Here is a 12,231-nt window from a genome sequence, read left to right on the forward strand (position 1 = left end):
ACCAGACTATCTGAAGGATAAATTCACACGCTATGCTCCCAGTCGATCCTTGAAATCGGCTGATTTAGCCTTATTGAAGATTCCAAATTTTAAAAAGAAAAAGTGCGGAGGGAGGACGAGTGATGTTCAGGGAGCGCAATTTTGGAACTCCCTGCCTCTGACATTAAGACTTGAGAATGATCTACTGAAGTTCCGCCGGAGCTTAAAAACAGTTTTATTTGCTCAGGCATACGGGATGACATGAAATTTTTAACCTGGTTCAAATGCATGTGATTATAATGCTGTTGTGTGCTGGATATTGTTTTGCTTGTTTTTGATTGCTGGTATGCGCATCGAGACCCTATGGGTAATAAGACTGCGTTTCTTAAGAATTTTTAATAAATAAATAATAAATAAACTCCATTCCTTGCAGCCCTTACATCCTGGAAGCTGAGGTGCCATCGCACGGACGAAGACTGAGGATGAAGACTTCGAAAGAAGTGTTTTTGATAATGTGTATTTTTGTGTTTTTAAATATTCAGGAAGGTAGAGGTACCGACACACCTAGCTGTGAGGTTTGCATTAAGACTACTATGACAGGTAATCATATTTCCCAGACCCTAATTTGGCATTCACAATATGAGTGTAAAGGATATGTGTCTAGGTGTAGATACTTAGGTATAGAATATAGTGTATGCCATTTAGGAGTAGGAGAACCTAAGTGCTTCAATCCAGAGTATCAACCCCGTACAATTTGGTTGACCCTCCGGAATGGAGGGGACCCTAATAAATAAAACAGTATTAGAAACCGTACATTCTTCGGGTGTTCTGCTATTTGATGCATGTAAAGCGATATCAAGTGGTAGAAAGCCGTGGAATGTATGTGGGGATCTTAAATGGGAGAGAACGTATGGGTCTAACGATAAGTATATTTGTCCCAGTAGTAAAAATAAGTACGTAAGTCCAAAATGCCCAGATAGGGATTATAATTATTGCCCATATTGGTCTTGTGTGGGGTGGGCAACTTGGGGACAGACAGTAGATAAGGATATGATTGTTACTACTACAAAAATGAGAGGGAGATCCAGACTCTAGGCTCTACAGATAAATCCAACAGTAGAAAAGCTGCCACTCATAATAGGCACACCCCAAAAAGCCTATAAACAAAAACTAGGAAATAGAGGAGGGGAGAGTATCAGTCTCCCCTATTGAGGGCGCTAATCACTGGGACAAAAAGAATATAGTGTAAAAAAATTGCAAATTTATTAATAACAATTCATATAAAATTCATGATTGTAAAACAGTACAATTACAAGACCAATATTAAAAGCCACAATCACCAACCACTAGCTCACAAGTATAAAGATGTTACCAAAAAGCCCTAGGTCGCGACTCTATGGGCTGAATATACTTGCTGCTTATTAGTGTAATCGTGATGGTGAAGTGGGCGGTCTCTGGACTGCAGTAAAAACGAAAAAACAGGCTCAACGCGTTTCGTCCCGCGCCTTTCGGGACTTCCTCAGGAGCTGTGGATGCTGCTACTTCTCAGCCGGCTTCTCTTTTAAATCTTCGGAAATCTTCTATCTTCGCGCCAAAAACGCCGTCGCGCATGCGCACAACGACACGGAGTTCCGTTCAGCTACGGGTACCCTCGAGGACCAGTAGCTTTCGGGAAGTCATCGATGCGCATGCGTGGCAGATCTTGATCGCACAAAACTTTATTGGCACTGAGTATTCGGACACAATGTAACATAGCAGAAGTAGCAGCATCCACAGCTCCTGAGGAAGTCCCGAAAGGCGCGGGACGAAACGCGTTGAGCCTGTTTTTTCGTTTTTACTGCAGTCCAGAGACCGCCCACTTCACCATCACGATTACACTAATAAGCAGCAAGTATATTCAGCCCATAGAGTCGCGACCTAGGGCTTTTTGGTAACATCTTTATACTTGTGAGCTAGTGGTTGGTGATTGTGGCTTTTAATATTGGTCTTGTAATTGTACTGTTTTACAATCATGAATTTTATATGAATTGTTATTAATAAATTTGCAATTTTTTTACACTATATTCTTTTTGTCCCAGTGATTAGCGCCCTCAATAGGGGAGACTGATACTCTCCCCTCCTCTATTTCCTATGATTGTTACTAAGTTGCCTACCAAACCGTATTGTAAGTCTATGGAGTGTAACCCAGTCCATATACTTATTAATAATCCTGAACAATTTTTAGATAGGTTTGGTAACTTATTTGGGTTCCAGATATATGGGACGGGTTTAGATCCTGGGACAATATTATTTATAGGGATAGAGACCGATACCATAGCATCCCAAACTCATCAGGTTTTCCATTCTTTTTATGAAGAGATGAGTGTAGAAAATAAGATCCCCCATAATGCTAAAAACCTGTTTATAGATTTAGCTGAAAGTATTGATGGTAGTCTTAATGTGACCAACTGCTATGTATGTGGAGGTACTAACATGGGAGACCAATGGCCCTGGGAAGCAAAGGAGGTAATGTCCGGTTCTGAGACAATTGAACAAATAATATCTTCTCAAGCCGATTATCAAATGAGTGTTAGAGGTAAATCTGAGTGGCGATTAAAGACCTCCATCATAGGTTATGTTTGCATAGCAAGAAAAGGAATAATGTTTAACACATCTGTAGGAGAACTAACTTCTAGGGCAAAAAGCTTATGATGATACTACAAATAATACAACCTGGTGGTCGGCTTCAAATGTCTCAGAACCACCTAACCCGTTTGCAAGTTATGCCAATTTAAAGGACGTGTGGTTTGATCTATCTATCACATCTAGTTGGAAAGCCCCAGCAAATTTGTACTGGATCTGTGGTAAGAAGGCCTATTCGGAGTTACCACAGGACTGGGAAGGGGCATGTGTGTTAGGTATGCTCAAACCATCCTTCTTCTTGTTGCCTATTGAAACAGGAGAGACTTTGGAGTTAAAGTATATGATGTGAATCATAGGAAGAAAAGGGGACCCCTAGAGATAGGTACCTGGGAAGATAATGAATGGCCTCCCCAGCGTATCATAGATTATTATGGGCCAGCCACTTGAGCAGAAGATGGTACTTTCGGATATAGAACCCCAATATATATGCTCAACCGCATTATAAGGTTACAGGCAGTGGTTGAGATAATTACCAATGAGACATCACAAGCGCTCAATCTACTAGCGAAGCATAATACTAGGATGAGGACAGCCGTTTACCAAAATAGATTAGCTTTGGATTATCTATTGGCAGTAGAGGGAGGTGTATGTGGGAAGTTTAACCTAAGCAATTGCTGTCTTCAAATAGATGATGAAGGGCAAGCAATAGCTGAGCTTACTAGCCATATGGTTAAACTAGCGCATGTGCCTTCTCAGGTATGGAAAGGGTATAATCCAAGTAGTTGGTTTGGCAATTGGTATGAGCAGTTTGGAGGACTTAAGGCATTGGTAGGTGGAGTCATGCTAATCTTAATGTTGTGTCTTCTCCTACCATGTCTTGTTCCTTTGGTAGTTAGGTCTGTGCAGGGCATTATAGAAAATATAGCAGAAAGAAAGGCTGCTGCACAGATAATGGCCATATATAGATATGAGGCTCTAGATCAGGGAGAACTAGTGCAGGAAGAAGAATGTTGAGGGATTCACGTCATTAGTCGCAAAGTCTGGTCTGGTTCATGGCAACCTGAGGTATATGCAAACTAAGGATAAGTGATGCCTCCGTAATTGTGAAAATATCAGAGGCATCAAAGGGGGGAATGTGGTGGAATCTCGGTAAAAATAAATTTAGTAGGCCGAGATTACCACGTGGCATGTGTACGTGCATATACTGGTGTATCGGTCGGTTGGTTGCACGTGGCAAAGATACAATCAGTAGTGTACGGAGCATGTGCGAGAATACCGGATGTAGTATTCCCCTCCTCCATTGTGCTGGGCAAGCCATGCGGTCAAACAGGAAGTTAGTTCTTATTCGATTGATTGGGTAAGAGAATGTGTGGGTGGAGCTACTTATGGGTGGAGTTACATGCTTATATAAGGAGCCTACACTATTGTCCGGGGCTCAGAACTTGTTGTATTTTGGTGACATTAGTCCCTCTGAGTCCCGGTCGGTGAACCGAATAAAGAATCTCTTCCTTCCTGAAGAAACCTGTGTCCATCTCTCTGTGCTTGGCTTCCGCCAGTTTCTCCGGTATCACTTCGCCTAAGGGGTGGGGGGAGAGGGTGCAGTTTACTGGGGGGGGGGGGGTCCCCTGTGCGTGCTTACCATAGCCTCGTCCTGCGGGCCCCCTCACTCCCTCCTTCCTCACTTTACCTCTCTTCTGTACTGGCTATGGGGCCCCCGCCCTGCACACCACTATCTCCCGGTCAGGTCCCATAATACTTCATAAAGTGGACCCTCCCTTTTTTTTTAAATGTAGAGGTCTAATATTGAGGGTCAATATTTTAAATGTAGAGGTCTAATATTGAGGGTCACCCTCTTGTCTACCGCAGGCGTGGCCTATGCATGGCTGAGAGAGGGTAAGCTATCATTGGTCCATATATGGGTTTAAAACATTAATATTTTATATCCATTTCCAGTGTTTTATTTTTATTTTTTTATTCTCCTGTGCGGTATTCTGTTCCTGCCGCCCCTCCCTCCCTCTAGTACCGTGACCCCCAATCCACTGCTGTCCCCATGTCATTATAGCTGTAATGCTAGCCTTAGTGTCCCAAAGGTGTGATATGTATTAAGTCAGCATGCAAATATGAAATCAACTTGCGTGTCCCAATGTCCGCTGCTTAAGTCCCTCCAGTGTGGACCTCCGCCGCCTCTGCTTAAGTAGGGCGTGCCCAGTGCTCCGACCAGTCCCTGGGGAGGAGGTCCAGTGCCCTGGGGCCTCTTGTTGGCAAAATTAGGTCGTCTGGCACTTGGATGCCCAGGTCACGGAGGGCCCCCCTGGGGTCCATGGATGCAGGGGCGGGCTGGGCCGGGGGGCAGGGAGTCAATTGACCCCCAGGCCGTCCTAAATCCAGGGCCGCCCACATCCAAAATGAAAAGAAAAATGTTTCCCCCAGTGGCTGAACTACCTGGCTCGGCTGCTCTGTAGACCTATGCTGGCAGGACTGGCTCCCCTTGCAAAACTGCTATTTAGTATATTGCTAATTCGGCAATATACTAAATAGCAATTATCCTACCTCACTGATTGGCGATTGGCCAGTAACCTCAGTAAAGGGCAGAGTGGGGTGCAGATGGAGGTCCCACTGTATTCATTGTTTGTGTGTGCCGCGGAGGCACACCGGAACTCAATGCCTACCCTCACCTCTTCCTGGGCAGAGTTCTGGCAGAGCTGCCTCCATATCCTGCCTGCAGGCCCCTCCCTCTCTTCCCAGGATGCCAGCACTGGGACTGCACAGGGGAGCTCCGAGCAAGCCCAGCAGCTCTTAGGCCCCCAAGAGATCCCTGTCCCAGCTGTCAGCAGTGGCACACAGGATTAAGGTGAGTGAAATACTCTACCTCACCTCTCCCTGCACACATCCGAGGCTGGCTCTACTTCTTTCTGTGTGTCTCACTTTCTTTCTGTCTCTCTCGTTTTTTTAACTGTCCCAGTCTCTCCTTTCCTTGTGTCACTCTCTGTCTCTCTATAGCTTTCTAGCTGTCTATGGCTCTCCTTTCCTTGTTTCACTCTCGGTCTTGTGGTGGAATCTCGGTAAAAATAAATTTAGTAGGCCGAGATTACCACGTGGCATGTGTACGTGCATATGCTGACGTATCGATCAGTTGGTTGCACGAGGCAAGATACGATCAGTAGTGTACGGAGCATGTGCAAGAATACAGGATGTAGTATTCCCCCTCCTCCATTGTGCTGGACAAGCCATGCGGTCAAACAGGAAGTTAATTCTTATTTGTGTTGATTGGTTAAGAGAATGTGCGGGTGGAGCTTAATATGGGAGGAGTTATGTGCCTATATAAGGAGCCTGCACTATTGTCCGGGGCTCAGAACTTGCTGTATTTTGGTGACGTTAGTCCCTCTGAGTCCCGATCGGTGATCCAATAAAGAATCTCTTCCTTCCTGAAGAAACCTGTGTCCATCTCTCTGTGCTTGGCTTCCGTCAGTTTCTCCGGTATCATTTGGTGCATTGGCCGGGAAGCTCATCGTTCAACGGTAGCTGAGAGGCAGAGGCGTGAGACGGTCTATCTTTGCCCACGTTCTCTACGGCTGCACCCCTGAACTTCTGCGTGGACCTCCCTTCGTCTCGGCGCCACTGGTCTGTTGTCCAGGAGATCATCGGCCTCTACGTGAGAAGTGCTGGGGTGTCCCCGTCGATGAGTGTGAACTCAGGTTCAGGAACGAGGAGGTAAGACAACTGCTGTTTTAGACGGCAGGACCCACTAGGGGTATACCGATTGTGCGGTAGGCCCAAAGGGGTTTTGAATCTGTGTATCTGCCCCCTCTGTCGGAGGGAAGGAGCGAAGGCGCACCGCTCGATCGAACGCTCTTTAGTCAGACCGTTTGATTTTGTTAGTCAGGCGGGGCTCTGGTGTAAATAGCCCTAGCCGGACACCGGTGTCTTGTCTAGACTAGCGTTCTAGGGTGTATATTTTGTTCGCTAGGTCGGAGGGACCGGGAGACTAAGCGGCGTCTGTGTAAATTCGGTTCGCTAGTTCTCATCCTATCTGGGCTAAGTGGGAAGGCGTGTAAATTTGGAACCCACTAGACTTTTGATAGTGCGACTAAGAGGCGTCTGTGTAAATTCGGTCCTCTAGCTCGCTATATATGTGGTGATTGGGCAGTGTGGCTAACCAAAATGTATGTAGATTGTTTTTAGGTAGTCCATTCAAGGTACTGGCCAATAGTTTAGTTGGGAATTGTAAATGTGTTAACGATTGTTTAGTAAAGTGTATATCTTGTTAGATAGCGCGAGCTCAGCCGTCTAGCGAGAGTGTTAATAGTGTGTTGCTGTATTATAGTGCACGGTACCATAACCCTGTATATTTACTGACACTGTATATAAGTACTAATCACTGTCGTCTATTGCATGTTTAACACCATAACCACTAATAATTGTATTGTGACCTTAACTTGTGCTTTGACCTATGCTAACCGTACTGTAACCGCTATTTGTAAAAGACGATGTTACTGGGGTGTGTTATAGACGGGTAATTCGTATATAGAGAATTATAGCGTGGGTGACTGTATAGTTACGCCAAAGGGCATAATATTGATTATATAGTGACTGGTGTAACAGCTGTGTGTGTATGGGAATTCCCTGAGTGTTTATTGTTATTGTGTACGTTTCACTTGGTAACCGTACCACGTGGTGCTGTTGCCAGAGGAAACGGGTGTGACTGTTGAATAGTACGCGTGTATAGTATTCGTTGTCGACGACGTTCCATTGTTAAGTATGGGTGCGTCGCAGTCAACGATTCCGGATCCCTTAGGTTGTATGGTGAAGAATTTTAAAAAGGGATTCAAAACTTGTGATTTTGGGGTTAAAATGTCTCCTGTACGTTTGGTCACTTTGTGTACTAGGGAGTGGCCTACTTTGGTTGCGGCATGGCCGCCACGTGGCAGTTTGGATCCAACTCTGGTACAGCGCTTACACGTGGCTGTATCAGGTAGGCCTGAACTTTACGGCCAGTTTCCTTATATTGATTGTTGGAGACAGGCCGTAAATGACTCGCCAAAATGGCTCCGGACATGCCACGAGGAGCAATGTCGCCTCATGGTAGCTAGGACTTGTTCGTCCACTAGGACTGGTGTTAGGCCTATTTTGGACACGCCCCCTGAGTCCGAGATCCCTTTGCCGCCCCCTTACTTTCCGTTAAGAGGAAGTGACGCAAACGCAGGAAGTCCTGCAGCCCTCCCCTCATTACCCCCATCCACTTCCGCTTCCTCCTCCAGTACAGGATCCACCCCCCCTCGTACTAAATCTCCCCTTCCGGAATCAGAACCGACCCCCATTAAAAACGAATATCCTGATTTGGCGCCACTTCAGACTTCCGGTCAAGCTTCATCTAGCTCGACTCGAAGTGTTCTATTTACAACCTTTTCCCAAAACCAAGCTCCCACATCCCCATACCCTATTTCTCCCCGACTGGAACCCATGACTGACGCCCCTCCACGTAGCCCCATACAGACCCGACAGTTGACCGGTGCCCAACAATTAAGACACTATCAGATGCCTCTTCGTCTGAATCCTGGGCCAGCCTATATCGATGCCGCAGGCCAAATGGCACATGCTGACCCAGTCTTTGTATACGTCCCATTCACGACAACCGACCTTTTAAACTGGAAGACCCACAATTCCTCGTATACTGAGAAACCACAAGCTATGACTGATCTGTTCACCTCAATAGTACAGACACATAACCCGACATGGGCTGATTGCCAGCAGTTATTAATGACTTTGTGATGGACAAGAATAAATCAAGCAGCCATTAAAGCACTAGAGGATAAAGCCCGTACTTTAAACCAAGCCAATCCATCAGCATGGGCCGCAACACATTATCCCAACACCGATCCCGATTGGAACGTAAATGGTGCTGATATGGCTCAACTCAGAGCCTATAGAGACGCTATAATTGCTGGCATGAAAGCCGGAAGAAAGAAAGCTATTAACATGTCGAAGACAGTTGAGGTGATTCAGAAAAGCGATGAAGCGCCCAGTGTCTTTTATGACCGATTATTGGAGGCATACCGCTTGTATACCCCCTTTAATCCGGAAGACGCAGACAATTCCCGAATGGTGAACTCCGCCTTTGTCAGCCAAGCTTACGGAGATATTAAGCGCAAGCTACAAAAGTTAGAAGGGTTTGCAGGTATGTCAATCACCCAACTAATGGAGGTAGCGAATAAGGTTTATATGAATAGGGAAACAGAAAGTAAGAAAGAGGAAGAGCGCAAGATGCGTAAAAAGGCTGATATGCTAGCGGTAGCGATCGCAGGCGTAGATAGACGGGGCCCAGATAGAGGCGATAGTAGATGGAATGAGGAACCTCTAAGTAGAAATCAGTGCGCATACTGTAGGGAAGAAGGGCATTGGAGAAATGAGTGTCCTCGAAGAGAACAGTGTGAGAGAGACAGACCTAGGACAGGTTACGGAAACTTTAGAGGTAGAGCGAGAGGTAGAGGAGGCCCCGGAGGGAGTAATGGTTATAGAGGGAGTAATGGGAACAGAGGAAGTGTTAGGGAAGACAGGTATATTCCAGCAGCGCAAAGGTCCCGCGATAGAGAAGGTAGGGACTTTGTAGGATTGGCTGACACGGTCATGGAGGACTATTGATACCGACCGGGCTCCATCCCCCTTGGTCGAGCGGAGCCTATGGTCGATGTATCAATAGGGGGGAAAAGGAGTGCGTTCATGATCGACACTGGTGCTGAACATTCAGTGGTGACTAATCTAGTTGCTCCTCCATCTGGAAGGACTATTACTGTGATAGGAGCAACTGGAAGAAGTGCTGAAAGACCGGTTCTTAAAAGTCGACTCTGTACATTGGGAGGCCACGTAGTAAAACATCAATTCCTTTATATGCCTGAATGTCCAGTCCAATTGCTGGGACGTGATATGCTATCAAAATTACAAGCGCAGATTACGTTCCTACCAAATGGAACAACATCTTTAAAGTTCAATGGACCTTCAGGTATCATGACATTATCCGTACCAAAGGAAGAAGAGTGGCGACTTTATACAGTGTTGACTAGCCAAAACCCTAGGAGTGATGAGACATTATTTAACATACCAGGAGTTTGGGCAGAGAACAACCCACCAGGACTGGCCCGCAATATTCCACCTATAAAAATTGAACTAAAACATGGGGTTTATCCAGTGAGCCTAAGACAATACCACATCCCGCAGAAGGCTAAGAAGAACATCCAATCCTATCTGGATAAGTTCATACGGTATGGTATCCTAAAATTCTGTACTTCCCCCTGGAACACCCCATTGCTGCCTGTTCAAAAGCCCGGTACAGATGAGTATCGACCTGTGCAGGACTTGAGAGCAGTCAATGATGCGGTTGTTAGTATACATCCAGTTGTACCCAATCCATATAACCTGCTTGCTTTAATTCCGGGCGGGGCTACTTACTTTACAGTCTTAGACCTCAAAGATGCCTTCTTTTGCCTCCGAATTGCCGCAGAAAGTCAATGTATTTTCGCTTTCCAATGGGAGAACGCTGTAACGGGCTCAAAACGCCAAATGACTTGGACAAGACTGCCCCAAGGGTTTAAAAATGCACCTACCCTATTTGGTTCAGCCCTAAGTCAAGATCTACTGGATTTCGAGTCCATCCCAGGAGAGTGTGTATTGTTACAATATGTAGATGACTTGTTGATAGCAGCAGTTACAAAAGAAATCTGTCAGCAAGCAACGCACGATCTACTACACATTCTCTGGAAGGCAGGATACAAGGTGTCTAGAAAGAAGGCTCAGTTGTGTTTGCCAACTGTCAAATATCTGGGATTCCATATCTCTGAAGGTCAAAGAATTATGGGGCCAGAGAGAAAAGAAGCTGTCTGCCAAATACCAATACCCAAGAATAGAAGACAAGTGCGAGAATTCTTGGGGGCAGCAGGCTTCTGTAGGATATGGATTCCCAGCTATGCGATACTGGCAAAACCTCTGTACGCAGCTATCAAAGGTACAGAGCACGACCCCTTCTTATGGACCCAAGAACAGCAAACGGCATTTGAAGATGTGAAGAAGGCTTTGATGAGTGCCCCAGCATTAGGTCTACCTGATCACACACGACCATTCTACCTGTATGTACACGAGCAAAGAAGAATGGCTGTGGGAGTATTGACACAGTACTTGGGATCATGGCAAAGACCTGTTGCCCACATGTCTAAGCAATTGGATGCAGTGGCCAGCGGACTTCCACCTTGTCTAAGAGCCGTAGCTGCAGCCGCCCTGCTAGTAGCTGAAGCCGATAAACTCACTCTGGGTCAAGAACTTTATGTACGAGTCCCACATGCAGTACAGACGTTGTTGGATTACAAAGGAAATCATTGGTTTAGTAACAGCCGTATGACCAAGTATCAAGCAATGTTGTGTGAAAACCCAAGAGTGCATTTAGAGACTGTAAACACCTTAAATCCAGCTACCCTTTTGCCACAACCTACTGAAAGTCAACATGATTGTTTGGAAGTAATGGATGAAGTATTCTCAAGTAGACCAGATCTTCGTGATTTTCCCATCCAGAACCCCGATGTTCAATATTATACCGACGGCAGTAGTTATGTGAAAGAAGGGATCCGCTATGCAGGATATGCAGTAACAACAATAGACAAGGTGATAGAAGCTCGGCCACTGGCGAAAGGAACATCAGCACAAAAGGCAGAATTAATAGCACTAACACGAGCGTTACAATTGGCTGAAGGTTTAAGAGTGAATATCTATACGGACTCCAAATATGCGTTTTTAACCACTCATGCCCACGGAGCTTTGTATAAAGAAAGAGGACTACTGAATTCAGAAGGCAAAGAAATCAAGTACGCAGCTGAAATCCTACAACTATTGGAAGCAGTGTGGGAGCCGAAAGAAGTCGGTATCATACATTGTCGAGCGCATCTGAGAGGAGATGGTGATGTAACCAAGGGAAATCGGATGGCAGATAGTGCAGCTAAGCGTGCTGCTGAATCAGGAAGACAGGAGTATGTGGGGCATATAGCTGCTCTTATACCAACTCCACTGTCCCAATGGACTCCAGTTTATACAGCTCAAGAAGAGGAGTGGTTAAAGACTGAACCAGGAAAGTATTTGGAGAACAAGTGGTATCAGCTAGAAGATGGAAGAATAGTCATACCAGCATCACTAGCGGTAGAAATTGTCCAAAATTATCATAACGGGACACATTCCGGGAGAGACAGTACTGAAGAATCTCTCAGAAAACATTTCTACATACCAAGATTGTCCAACTTGACTCAGGCCATTGTACGAAGATGTGTAACGTGTGCTAAAAATAATGCAAGACAAGGACCAGTAAAGCCACCAGGAGTCCAGTTTATGGGGGGACTCCCCATGTCCGATCTACAAATAGACTTTACAGTGATGCCTAAATCGGGTGGACATCGTTACCTGTTGGTAATTGTGTGCACCTATTCAGGCTGGGTAGAAGCATGTCCTACTCGTACAGAGAAAGCAGGAGAAGTTGTGAGATTCCTGCTACGAGAAATAATACCCCGATATGGACTACCCTGTTCTATAGGATCGGACAATGGTCCAGCTTTTGTTCATCAGTGCCTACAACAACTGACTCATATGCTTGGTATAAAG

The 12,231-nt window shown here is 45.6% G+C and overlaps 1 long non-coding RNA gene across 1 annotated transcript in view; it reads right to left on the reverse strand.

Annotated features, from left to right (window-relative positions):
• LOC134611259 (uncharacterized) overlaps positions 1 to 12,231 on the reverse strand; it is a 1,028,750-nt gene that overhangs the window by 725,122 nt on the left and 291,397 nt on the right. The gene's annotated exons all lie outside the window — the stretch shown is intronic.

Source organism: Pelobates fuscus, chromosome 5, assembly GCF_036172605.1.
Source record: "Pelobates fuscus isolate aPelFus1 chromosome 5, aPelFus1.pri, whole genome shotgun sequence".
In the NCBI taxonomy this organism is placed as follows: Eukaryota; Metazoa; Chordata; class Amphibia; order Anura; family Pelobatidae; genus Pelobates; species Pelobates fuscus.